We start from the raw sequence: 14048 nt of genomic DNA on the forward strand, positions 1-14048 counted from the left end.
TATATGTTCTTATCTTTTTCTGCAAAATATTCTTTCAACTTCAATTGCCTTGAAAATGTGTACAGATCAATCTGTACCTGGGTCATATTGCAATGACTAGCAAGACAAAATCCCAAACCTTTTCTCAGTATTTTTATTTGCTCACTGGATAGAACATAGTTAGACAAATTAACAATTGAAATGTCGTCATTGTGTACATTGTTAACCTCAGCATATCTATCCTGGGAATGTGTTAATTCTAAGTTTTTGGATATCTGTTCTTGGATGCTCTGGTTTGCACTCCCATTGAGTTGTTTACCCCTACCTCTCCTCTTTCTTTTTCCTCTCTGTGTTCTTTTGGATTTGATTGTACAGTTTGGGGAAATTTTCTCCTGTTGCCTAGTCTGTACCTCTTGGCCTCCCGTTAAAAACCAGAAGGGACACTAGGATTTGTGTCTGAGGTTAAACTGGAACTATCACTTTGCATTTCCCTTTCCTGATCTCCAGATGTTATTGAAACCTCAGATTCACTTTCTGAGATTTGTCTGTTCATATTTGTCTCATTTGTTATAGATTTAGTTGAAATACCATCGAACCTTTTAGCAAAAGTGTAAATGCGTCCTTCCTTATAGTCTCTCTCATCTCTCCTTATTTTGGTCATCTTTTTATCCTTAATATATGCTTGATGTTTGTCTAAAACCTCTTTTAATATCCTATCACTTTTTTCCTTCACTTCTGGAAGATTCAAATTGCATATCTCTACTTCCAAATCTTGTATTTCCCTCAATAAATTTTCTCTTTTCTGTTCGGCATGTTGAATCAGTATGGTCATCATGCCCTTTGATGCTTCAAACAGCAATTGTTCCCATTCCTGTAGGTGTTGGGGTGATAAGTCATCAAAGGAAGGAAAAATTACAATTCTAAGCCCTCGTGGAACTTTTTTGTCATTAATATATATTTTTTAAACTGTGGCGTCCCACCAACGGGATAGTTCCTGTTTTCACAATTTTTCTAATCTGATGTATTTCTTTTTCATTCCCTCTGATTGCTTATTCCTCATTTCTGTACTAGAGACTGGTTCCATGGTGCAGGTGCTGCTGGTACCATCCACCCTGAAGGCTGCAAATCCCTACGGCACAGAGCAGGGAATGAGCAAAAGGACGGATAGCTGCAGACATTGTAGTGCCACTTCTTCTAGAGAGTCATTAGTAAGTAGGAGCGGCAGGGCCCAGTGAAAGTGCAGTCAGCCAGTGATATCTTATACATGACAATGTTAGGGCAGAGCCCCTGATTGTCTAGGGCAGAACCACCAGAAACAACATGGCAAGGAGTTCTGTGGTGCAGGGATGAGGGTTTGTCATGGGCTTACTCCTCTGGAGGGGTGTTCATGGGTTCTTGAACAATACTCTGGAGCTTGAAATAGGGTCTGTCGCAGCAGGAAGAGGCAAGTGGGGCTATAAGTGGTGCAGAGGGCCCTGGAAAGGCTGCAGGTGAGGAAAATATGTCTGGATAGGTGGTGAGGTACAAGGTTACTCCCAATTTCTTGGTGGTAAGTATCATGGAGCTGGCAGAGCCCAGTAAAGAACTTGCCGGGGTGTGATGCGAAGGGCCGTGGTATGCTTTATTATGGATTAGGACTCAACAGAGCTGTTGACTGTAGCTGAGTTAATTAGTGAGGTGGAAAAACAGGTGTGTCCGCGACACAGGAGGGACAGAAGGAAAGTAGTGCAATGGATTTCACCCCTGTGGAAGGAGCACTACAGACGCTACATCAACATCAAATCGAAGTGACATGGTACCAGAGTATATGGGCATTTTGGCCCCCTTGGAAGTCACTTGATGGAGGCAGATATTGACAACATTTGGGCTAATGAGTATTTTGATTTGTTTAAATTGCTTTGTAAGGAGACAATAAGCAAAGAAGGCTCTAAAGCTCAAAAAAGGGAGGAGACAAAAAGTTTTAGGGTGTCCACTAACTTTGATTACTGGTTTGCTGCATTTACTATATTTGCCAGAATCATTGCTGAAAAGGTTCTGGAACACAGTCTTTATGGGAGTATATGGATGTTATAAGGATGGCAAGCATTAGCTTCAGTGGCTTTGCGTGGTTAAGATATGACATGCAGTTTACAGCACGGAAAAGCACCAAGCCAACAAAAAAATGGGGAGAATATTGACCAGGAACTTTTGCTCAGGCATACAGTGTGTATTGTGAGTGGACAGCCAATTCATCACCAGCCCATTCTGAGTTACCCGACCAAAAGTGGAGTGGGGGTGGGCAGAAGGCAAGCAGACCTTCATGGGTGGTTGCTAGAATTTTAACACGTTTGAAAAAGTATAAACAATTGTTAACCCCTACAAGGTTCACCATGACTGTTCCAAGTGTGGCAGAAAGCATTTCCTGCTGGAATACAAAGTAGGGGGCAACCCCCCAACAGTATGAGGGATGGGGGATGGCAACAAGCATGGTTGAGGAGATATCCTGACTGTGCATTATCAGCTTTCTTGTGGGTGGACCAGAAGTAGTGAAATGCAATAAGTGAGAGCAGGATGGCAGGTCCATTCCCATTCCGACTGTTAAGGAATTTTCTGGTGTCCCCGCCAGGGGTGGTGCCCAAGAAGGATCTGGGAGAGTTCAATTGGTTCACCATCTGAAGGGGGATCTGTAAATGACTTCATTGACAAGGTGGAGTGTTTGGTGTCATCGACCAGTGTTGACACAGCTATTCAGTTAGTTCAATAGTGCAGGGCTGGTGCAGACATGGACAAGGTGGATACGTTTGCCTTCTGCCACTGTACCCTGAACATTTCCACTTGATCAGAATAAGGTTTTAGGGCAGTTACTTTCGGATGAGTTTATGCCTATGAGATGTTTGGTTGTGTGTGAAGTGTTAGAGAAATTTTGCACCTTCCTAGAACAGGTGGTTTGCACAGGGGTGGCATTTGCATAGGTTCTTTATTACTTGGACAATTTCTAGCTTGTGGGGACAGCAGGTATGTCAGGTGAGTGTGAGAGGTTGATAAAATATTGGCGGTAGTGGTGAACATATTTAGCCTAGTACTGGCAGCCGAACAGATGTAGGGGAAGGCAATCACCCTGACATTTTTGAGTTGGACCATGTGACAATGGTGTTTCAGCTGCTGGTTAACAAGATAAATGTGGTGAATGGACTGATTGAGGAAATGCTGCAGAGAAGTAGTGTGAGCTGAATCTGATGAAAAAAAGTATTGGGTTATTTGAATTTTGTATGTGGGGGAGTAGCGCAGGTGTGCACTTTTCATAGGAGCATTGCATTCTCAGTAAAGGAACCTGTGAAGCTTCATCATAAGATTTGCTTGTCCAGCAGAGTAAGGGATGATGTTTGGTCTGTAAACATTTTTTTGGGGGGATGGGGTGTGATAATGGGTCTTTCTATGCTTTGAAACAAACATAATGTTTCGGGCTAGGCATATTGTGGGTCTAGACAATGGAGTGAGTGATGTGCTTTCTCATTCACAGTAGAAGTGGTTCCATGGTTTGGCCAAGAATGCAGTGAAGGAAAGGTTTTGGGTTCCAGAAGACTTGTGGGACATCTGGCTATGAAAGTGGAATATCTGTTGGCCGAGTCAATGTATCAGTTTGAAGGGAGTTCACAGCATTGAATGGCAAATGGCACAACAACGGTGGGGTGGGGTTATGGTTGAGGCACAAGGACATGCTGGAATTCTTCATCTGTGTTGGACTTTTTTGCCTATGCAGGGTCATCCCCAATCTTTTTGCCTCCTGCCTCCTATTTTTTCTGACCTGTTGCTGTTGGGTTTTAAACTCTGAGCACTTTACCACTGTTAACCAGTGCTAAAGTGCATTTGCTCTCTGTGTAAATTGTATGGTTGATTGATTTATCCATAATTGCATATTTGATTTACTAGGAAGTCCCTAGTAAGGTGCACTAGAGGTGCCAGGGCCTGTAAATCAAATGCTACTAGTGGGCCTGCAGCACTGGTTGTGCCACCCACATAAGTAGTTCTGTAATCATGTCTCAGACCTGCCTTTGCAGCATCTGTGTGTGCAGTTTTAACTGTAAATTCGACTTGGCAAGTGTACCCACTTGTCAGGCCTAATCCTTCCCTTTCCTTACATGTCAGACATCCCTAAGGTAGGCCCTAGGTAGCCCCAAGGGCAGGGTGCATTGTATGGTTAAGGTAGGACATATAGTAATGTGTGTTATATGTCCTGACAGTGAAATATTGCTAAATTTGTTTTTCACTGTTGCAAGGCTTGTCCCTCTCATAGGTTAACAAGGGGGCTACCTTTAAATATGATTAGAGTGTAGATTTCATTTGGGTGCGGATAGACATGTGGAGTTTGGAGTCTCTGAGCTCACAATTTAAAAATACATCTTTTAGTAAAGTTGATTTTGAGATTGTGTGTTTGAAAATGCCACTTTTAGAAAGTGAGCATTTTCTTGCCTATACCATTTCTGTGACTCAGCCTGTTTGTGGATTCCCTGTCTGGGTCAGTTTGACAGTTGGGATGGTTACACCTCACATTAGACAGTGGCACAAAGGGAGCTGGGGTGTAGTCTGCATTTTCTGATGAGCCACGTGTGCTAAGAGGGAGGAGAGGAGTGGTTATTTACACCTGAAAGTGCTGTGCCTGTCCTCACACAATGCAGTCTCCAACTCCCTGGTGAGTGTCTGGGGCCTGGCCTGGGCAAGGCAGGATTTCACATTCAAAAGAGACTTTACTTTGAAGTAGGCCTACTTCAAAGGAGACAGTGGGTATAAGAAGGGCACCCAAAACCACAGACTTTAGAAACCCTTCTGGAAACAAGAGGAACCTCTGCCAGGAAAAGAAGTGAAGAGCTGAGGAAGAAGAGCTGCCCTGCCTGTGACTGTGCTTTGTGGAGCTATCCTGTAGTTGCTGCTTCTGCCAGAGTACGAGGGCAAAGACTGGACCTTGTGTGCCTTCCATCTTAAGAAGAACTCTCCAAGGGCTTGATTTAGCGCTTGCCTCCTGTTGTTTGAAGTCTCAGGGACAGCAAAGACTTCTCTCTGCTAGCACCTGGAGTCTCTGGAGAGACTCCTACTCTTCCCTGTGTTGCCCATCTAGTTCCTGGGACCCGGAAAGGAGAAGCTGGCAGCCTAAAGAAAAGGAAATCCACACACAGAGCGCAGTGTGGGGAAAAGATTGACGTGATTCCGAACTGTGGCTGAAGACACGACGCGCCGCCAGCTCCACATCTGAAAATCGATGCTCGCTGGAAACGCGACCGAAGAATCAATGCACAGAGCAGGAGAAATGACGCGCAGCATGGCTGACGGAGGCTGGGAGATCGCAACCCGCGCTGCGTGGTTTTCGGATCATCGTGCGGCTGGATTTTCGACACAATTACCGCTGGGCGTGTAAAAACAACACAAGGCCTGCCCGGACCCAAGGGTGCAGACCGGATCGATGCATCGCTCTCCTGTGGAGAGAAGAAACGACACACCCGACCCGACGGAAGGAGAAACAACATAAGGTTCTGCTCATGCGTCAAACTACTTAAAGACTCTTTTTGATTTTTAATTGATAACTTGACTTGTGAATTGTGGATTTTTGTCATTTTGGTCTTGTTTTGTTTAGATAAATATTTCCTATTTTTCTAAACCTGTGTTGTGTCATTTTGTAGTGTTTTCATTAAATTACTCTGTGTGTTGGTTCAAATACTTTACACCTCACACTCTGAAGTTAAGCCTACTGCTCTGCCAAGCTACCAAGGGGGTAAGTAGGGTTTAGCTGAGGGTGATTCTCTTTTACCCTGACTAGAATGAGGATCCTTGCTTGAACGGGGGGTAACCTGACTGTCAACCAAAGACCCCATTTCTAACAATCTGGTTCTCTGGCATTACCAGAGTGGGCAATCTAGAAGGTATTCCGTTCTATGGGGAGATGCTATGGAAGTATGACCCATGTGGTGGAAAGCTGGTTAGGAGAATATTAGATGTCTGGTCCTGACTACATGACAAGGTGCCCTGGGTAAGACACTCAGTTTAGATTGAGGACCTGAGGACAGTAGTGGAGCAGACATGAGTTGCATACACTTCAGCTTGGGTAACACAGCTGATCAGAGCAATAATTAGTCTGATGTTCTTCAGTGCCTTTAGGGTTTGATCTTGGTGAGATGGGTTCAGGACAACTGGTGCCAGCCTTGTGAGAGTACAAGGCAAAGTGGGGTAAGCCTAATGTGTTACTCATTCACCTGACATTGTGCAATCCACTGAATTAGAACTGCTGAAATCCATGAAGGAGGACTTGGACATTTAGAAGGTGAGTAGGGGTTCCACAGATGTGTTTTGGACTAAGCTGTTGCTTTGGGGGTGGGGGTGGAGTGGTGTGCAGCCACTGGCTGCAATAAACAGAGCCAGGAACGAGCTGAATAGGGAGACAACAGGTTTCAGCAAGGTGAAAGGGGTGTAGGTGATAGTGCACAAGAGCATTCTGTTTGAGTGACTGTACCTGTTCAGACATAATAGGATGCATTTGTTCGAACAGGGCAATCATCTATATTTGGTTTGATGAGTGCCTTAGAAAAGTGAATGAATAAACGAAAGAATCTCTGAGTTAGAGGGGGCAGAAATTACACCTCAGTGGAGGAAGGAGATCTATTAATCTGATTGGGGGAAACCTGGGTAATGTAAGAATGAGCAAGGAACAATGGAGTCAAGAACTGAAGGAAGAATGATAGCCTGGTCCAGTGAGCGGCATGTGAGTGGTCTATGTGGGTTCTTGTGCAGCGACCACTAGGTGGTTAATGTGAGTTCTGGTGTGTAGAGCACAAGGACATATGGCATTTCAAAGGTTATGTACAGTTTAGAGGTGCTTTGAGATTCGTATGTTGGAGGTGGGAGTTACTTAGGAGAGGGAGGCAGGCTAGAAACTTGTGTTAGAGAAGTTGATTGGGAAGACGGTACGGCTCAGCCGAAGGGCTAGGAACCCTGCTTGCCAGTTGTAAATAAAGGGGCCTTTTGCAATTGAAGCAAGCAGGGTTGTGTGATCATTTTCTCCACGTTGTGATACTCAACTCCTTAAACGTGTATTAAATCTACGTACTGCAGCACCTGGCAAACTATGCTACAGGCAAGAACATAAAACATACTTTCATATATGTTTCTGTATATTCACTAGCACAAAATCTAACATTCCTCTTTAAAATATCTACATCAATTGTAATTAATTTAACATGGAACCCTCTCATTTAAAAATGTCATTTGCATTTCAAAAGAATTATAACCTTTTTTGTAAATCAATTAAAGATTTTTCTTCTGATGATTATGTGGTACAGAGTTTATTATCTCGGAAAACGCAAGTTTCCCATTTCACTTCCAATGAAAGAGTAATGCAATTTAAATGCTTGTTAGTGAGCTTATTAATCTTCATCATCAGAGAAACTTCATGTCTTGAAAGATAACCGTTTCATCTGTCTGATAAAACACAAGTCACATTTTTTCAGTAAAGGTACCGAAGTGGGAGATTGTATGCTAATTATCAGTTGAGCCTCATTTAATTATTTTATTCTTCATATTGTACCCTTTTAAGTAAGAGTTTGGAAAGCTTTCACATAATACTAGTAAACCCTGAACACATTTTTCACACTATTTTACCCAACAAACACACACATTGTTAATAAAGAAGGCGGGGCCCTTTTCAAATGCCGCTCGAGATCCTGAGCAATTTTGCACGAGTAACCTGGAAATGTTGACAACGCGTTTGTACTGATCAATCAAAGTCAGTGGAAAAAGACATTAGGGCTCATTTAGGGCCATATTTATACTTTTTGACGCAAAACTGCGCTAACGCAGTTTTGCGCCAAAAAAATTAGCGCCGGCTAACGCCATTCTGAAGCACCATGCGGGCGCCGTATTTATTCAATGACGTTAGCCAGCGTTAGCCGCCGGCGCTGTCTGGTGTGCGTTAAAAAAAACGACGTACACCAGGCAGCGCCGGCATAGGGGGAAAATGGCGTATGGGCGTCCACAAATGGTGCAAGTCAGGCTGAGGCAAAAAAATCGCCTCAACCCGATTTGCGCCATTTTTTACTACGCCCAACCCCCATAGAAATGACTCCTGTCGTAGCAAAGACAGGAGTCATGCCCCCTTGCCCAATGGCCATGCCCAGGGGACTTCTGTCCCCTGGGCATGGTCATTGGGCATAGTGGCATGTAGGGGGGCACAAATCAGGCCCCCCTATGCCACAATTTTTTTTAAAAAAAAATACTTACCTGGACTTACCTTAATGTCCCTGGGGTGGGTCCCTCCATCCTTGGGTGTCCTCCTGGGGTGGGCAAGGGTGGCAGGGGGTGTCCCTGGGGGCAGGGGAGGGCACCTCTGGGCTCATTCTGAGCCCACAGGTCCCTTAACGCCTGCCCTGACCCAGGCGCTAAAATCCAGCGCTAATGCAGGTTTTTTAGACCCGCCCACTCCCAGGCGTAATTTTTGCCCGGGAGTATAAATCCGACGCATATGCATCGGAGTCATTTTTTAAGACGGGAACGCCTACCTTGCATATCATTAATGCAAGGAAGGTGTTCACGCAAAAAAATGACGCTAACTCCATGAACTTTGGCGCTAGACGTGTCTAACACCAAAGTATAAATATGGAGTTAGTTTTGCGTCGAATTTGCGTCGAAAAAAACGACGCAAATTCGGCGCAAACGGAGTATAAATATGCCCCTGAGAGTTTGGCAGAGAAAGTACTCCATCGAAATCTTGTCAGAGTACCCTAGATGCCAAACTCACGTCCTGCCCGTCCACTTTGAGGCAGGCAGACCAAAGGTTGTGGCTCTGTCACTGACAAACTCCTTGACTGAGTATAAGCCGTAAGATGATAGCCTTCTAATGCCCTTTTTTCAATTTAGAGTGGAGATTGGATGACTTTTTTGTTATGTTCATCAGTGCCATGTAAAAACCTGGCAGTGAGTCACAGTAAAAAATAAGTATTCAACCCCACATCATGGGAGAAGACTCCTATGTTGGGCCATGCGTTTTTCTTTTTTCTTAAAAAAAAAAAATCTTCTTTGGAAGTACGTTTTTGAAAAATGAAAAACAGTTTAAATGTTTGATGGGCAGGCAACCTGTTTGATGGAGCTGTCTGTCAAACGTTTACAACATTGACAGGAAATGCTGTGCCAGTAGTTCCTGCCAATGTTAAGAGCCTTCTGCAGTGGCCAACACTAGATTTGACATGCGGAGGTCCCTAGGAATGGTGAGACCAATGTCCTTTGCTGTTCTGATAGATTACCCTTCACTAGCCCCATTCTTCTTTGGGGCATTGCTATGGGAAACTGGCACTTTGTTGCAGTAACCCCCACCCCACACACACACTTTTTGCCTGGTTTCTGGATGTAACTTGGACTGGAGTGCACTGGGATCCTGCTAATCAGGTTCCCATTGTCCGTGTTCTAAAAACTGCAAAGGTATTGATACAATTGGCAGCACCTTTAGCTGCCACTATAAGTCCCTAGTAAAAGATAATTAGGTACCCAGGGCATGGCATCTTAATGGTAGGCCCCTGAGGACAGCAGCACTGATTGTGCCACCTTCTAGGGCCATGCAACCAGATGCACCCAGCACTGCCATTGCAGGCTAGTTGTCTTGGTGCACTCTAAAAATGCCAACTTGACATAGCACACTGCCTGTCTGCCCTGTCCACTACACACTGACTGCAATATCGGTAAGACACCCCTCTGGCAGGCCTTCCAGCCCTAAGACAGGGTGCACCATACTGTATGTGGGGGCATAGCTGCATGAGCAATATGCCCCCACTGTGACCTTGCCAAACCTGGGACATAGTGAGTGAAAAGAGAAGCTGTTTTAAATGCATGTGCTGGACACCGGTCAGTACGAGTTTCACAACTACATGATGGCTGCTCTGAACCCTGGGTTGTTTGGTATCAAACAACTCAGAATGATAAATCCAAACTGGTACCAGTGTTGGATTTATTTGAAAATGCACCCAGGAGTCACTTTAGAGGTGCAACCTGCAAAAGCTAACTACCCTGGCATGGTTGCTGGCTGGGCACATCCAGCCTGCCATCACCAGACATAAGTCTGATTTCCTGGGGTGAGTGCTCCTGCTCTCTGGGATTCAAAACAAAACCCTTACTGGGTGGAGGGGATAACACCCCCTCCCACAGGAATATGCACTACCTCACTAGTGAGCTCCAAAGGGCTTGGTACCCTTGAAACTCATCCCCCAGGCCTGGTGCTAGCAGCAGATGGTTGCCCCCATTGCAGACCCCCACTTTTAGTGGGAGCAACGGTAGGAAACTCAAACAAAGGACAGGAGGTGTGTCCCTATAATTTACCACCTCTAAGGTGTTGCATGCAAGGCAGACTCTCCACATCATTTTCCTCCATCTTGGTTGGAAGGAACATAGCCCATCATGTGTAGAGAAGTGACCTCTGCCCACAGGAAGTGGTCATTTAGTTGGAAGTAGCTACCCTATTGTAGTTGACCCATGGGTCACTACCAGCTTCCCCCCTAAAATGGGCACTAAATACAATATTTAGAGGGCATCCCTAGACTAAAAACTCAGATTCAATGGACAGAAGAAAATCAGTACCAAGGATATCCAAGGCATGAGAAATGTGGACCTGCTGAATCGAAACAAAGGCACCAAACCCTTCCTGCTGCACCCAGTACCTGACAATCACTGCAGAGGAGCTGCTGGATAACTAGAAACACTCTAAGGAACCCCACAGGACCTACAGGCTTCATGAATTGCCAGAGACCTCCCTCCAGAGTGGAGATATCACTCCAAATCCACAAGTAACCAACAAGCCAATAAGTTACATTTCACTGACCGGATGCTAACTCTAGAACCGAATGCCACAGCCAGCCCACATTTCACATCAACAACTGGGAGGACACACCCTGTCAATGTGCCAAGTTTGGTGGCACTGTGCCCTCTAGATGCTGAATAGTGACAATACCCTCGGAATTGGTCACTTGACTTTGGACACCAAGAAAAACAGTCCCCCCTTGACTGAAAAAGGACCAGCAGGAATCGCCAGTCAAGGAACTTCATAAACAACCCAGACCTCCTGCCAGAGTTCTGCCATTGTCCTGCAAATTACCCTTGAACCAACTTACATCCTGCTTCTGAGGGCATCCTTGCACACAACTCCTGGATCACCAATTCGCTCTGCATCCAGCCACCCTGTCCCCTGCACCAAAAAACCTGCTGTGCCCTACGGGTCCCCCACCACTTGTGACCTCAACACTCCAAGGGGATCACCAGGATTCAACTTTGAACATACATGTGCAGTGCTTTTCCAAGTAATCCCTCAAAGTGACCCTGCACCAGCTCTAGAGACATTTTCCCGCTGCTCCCGCAGGAACCAAGACAGGAACTTCTCCAGCTGGCGCAGGGAAGAACTTGGTAAACTTACTTTGTGATTTTATATTTTTGAAAGTTATCCTCCATTGATTCCTATGGTGTGTAATTATACACAATAGACTATTTTTTATTAAACTTCAATAATTCATATCTCAAAAAGTATGTAACCAATTTTGATGATCTTGGACTTAAAAATTACATAGAAATCTGAAGTATATGTATAAATTGTTCTCGACTTATTCCTTTGAGTATGTGAGTTGCAAGATTAAAGCTGTGAGTACAACAAATCCTCTGCTCTTCTCCAAGATTGGTCTAATTGCTCGACCAAGCTACCATAAAAATTGGAGCATTAGATGGTCTAGTTTTTACCCCATTAAACCAACATGTGGCTGTCTGGACTCCCTGCACATTGCGCCTAGCTTTGCTCACAACACAGAAAGCCAGCCTCCTACAATTGATCTTTTAGTTCTTGAATTGATTGGTCAAGAGTTAATGTGGTTTTATTATCGGTGCCAGAACTTTAACTGACCAACTGATAGCAAAGTTACCAGTGCTGTCCATGAAATTTGGTCCTTAAGATAATTTTAATAATGTAACTTAAATACCATTTCAATATTATCATTTAGGTAGATTGTTGGAGCAGCCAACTTGATAAACCTGAATGTTTTGAGCAGGAATTGTACTTTAGTAAGATTTCTTGTCTATTCATAAATTTTACAGAACATTTAAAAAAAATATCTTGAATGGATCCAACTTTACTTTAATTATGAGTGTTTAGGAGTTGTATTCCTTGCACACACTGTAGATGCACTTTTGCTACATTAATTCAGGAATCTACCTGCAATGATAAACAAAACAATTACAGCAGATGGAACCATGTATTTCATTCTCATTTGTATGTGTAAGCACGTCTATCATTCAATGATTTTATTAAAGATTAGGATATTCCGTAGAATCAATCCATGTTCAAAGTGTATTCATCTCTTACAAGGATGTAAAACAATGAACAAATCATCAGTTCACAAAATATTCTACCTACTAACTAACTTGGCAAGGGGTCAAGTCACAAAAAGCTTTATTTGCTGCACTTCAGCAGCATAAAAGCACATCACAAATAACACAATTAATAATAAATAATACATAAAAATCTGTAAAAACAGCTAAAAAGTGGAAGCATGTTCTTAACCTTAATAAAACCATCAGCAAAAAAATTAAGAAATCGGCAGTGGCAACTGGGCAAACTTCTTAAAAATCCACCTTTCAAATAAAATTTGTAACAGGGTAGCACACCAAAGGTGACTGCAGCTGCTGTAAAAATGACAGTGCTGACATACAATGATGAAGATTCATAGCTTTGAGCAATGGGCACAGGAGCTTTTTTCTAGGAGTGTGATAGAAAGGACATAAAAACTTAATTTGTAAAGTTGTCTGCACAGAGCTACCATCACAAGGGCAGAGAGCTAAATCGGTATGTGAATTACACTTGGGAGGGAAACCCACCATCAGGTGAACGAAGTTGAAGCAAAACTTCATGAGTATAAAGCAGTGCTACCTATTCTGTATCTCACACAAGTAGGGTAGAATTCCTTACTTAGGGAATTTGACTGTACATTGAAACCGAAAATTTGTGTCGATTAGCCACAACTCGCACCAACCTCCTCCGAGCTGCAAACTTTTCTTTCAAACTATTTTTTTAAAAGGAGCTACAAGTATTAGGGGAGATGAACAACTCTAAAAGTCCGATCTGCTCCTCCATTGATTTAATGTAAGCAAGTCACAGGATATTAAGGGCCCCATCCAAAGCGAAACAATCCATTATAATAAAAAATTAAATGGGCAGTTTTGTTTGTCCAGAATGCCTGCCACACCAATAGCAGAGCTATTTTAATTTTATCCTAAATATAGGGCATGCCAGGCTCCTCATGACACAAAAACGTGGAGCACCCTTCCCGGCACCACTAACATGCGTCTAATAAAAGAGTTTTAAGCTCTCTGAATTGGACCAAGATCAACCATCCCCATTATGCCTGCCACATGCCAGGACACTCAAACAGATTTAAACTCAAACACAGACATGAGCTCGTTGACCAGAGTTGCACCTAATTTCTTACAAAAGCGCCGTAGCCCCATTACAGACTTTTCTAACAGTGCCACTCTGTTTTCCACCACAGGTTTCCAGGCCGCTTTGCTGTCAAATAAAACCCATAGATAGGCAAAGAATGATGTCTCTTCAATCCTAACATTCTTAATATAAAAACATGGGGTCTTTTTGGTTGTTTCCCACATCTGATTATAAACGTCTTCTTTGCATTAACCTGAAGGTCAAATTGATCCATAAAACTAGCATTGTCATCAATTGGGCTCTGCAGGGCCCACCCTGTTCTAGCAATTAAACCAGCATCATCTGCCTAGAGTAAAAACAGCTAGTGGCAGGTGCCCCCACAAATGATATCTCTGGGCCTACAGGTAAGTACTGCCTTAATTCTGTTTGTATACAAGGAAAAAGAAATGGGGCCTTTCATGACATACAGAGGCTTTGGTCCCTGTATACAGTTGTCTAATGAAGACAATAATTGCCTCCACCACACCCATCTCAGACATAATATCTCAAAACTTCGAATGGGTTACATAATCAAAAGCAGCTGATAGGTCTATGAAAGCCATGAACACTGTGTTTTGCTTGACCAAAGCATACTTAGAATTAACTA

Source organism: Pleurodeles waltl, chromosome 8 (assembly GCF_031143425.1).
Source record: "Pleurodeles waltl isolate 20211129_DDA chromosome 8, aPleWal1.hap1.20221129, whole genome shotgun sequence".
Taxonomy (NCBI): Eukaryota; Metazoa; Chordata; class Amphibia; order Caudata; family Salamandridae; genus Pleurodeles; species Pleurodeles waltl.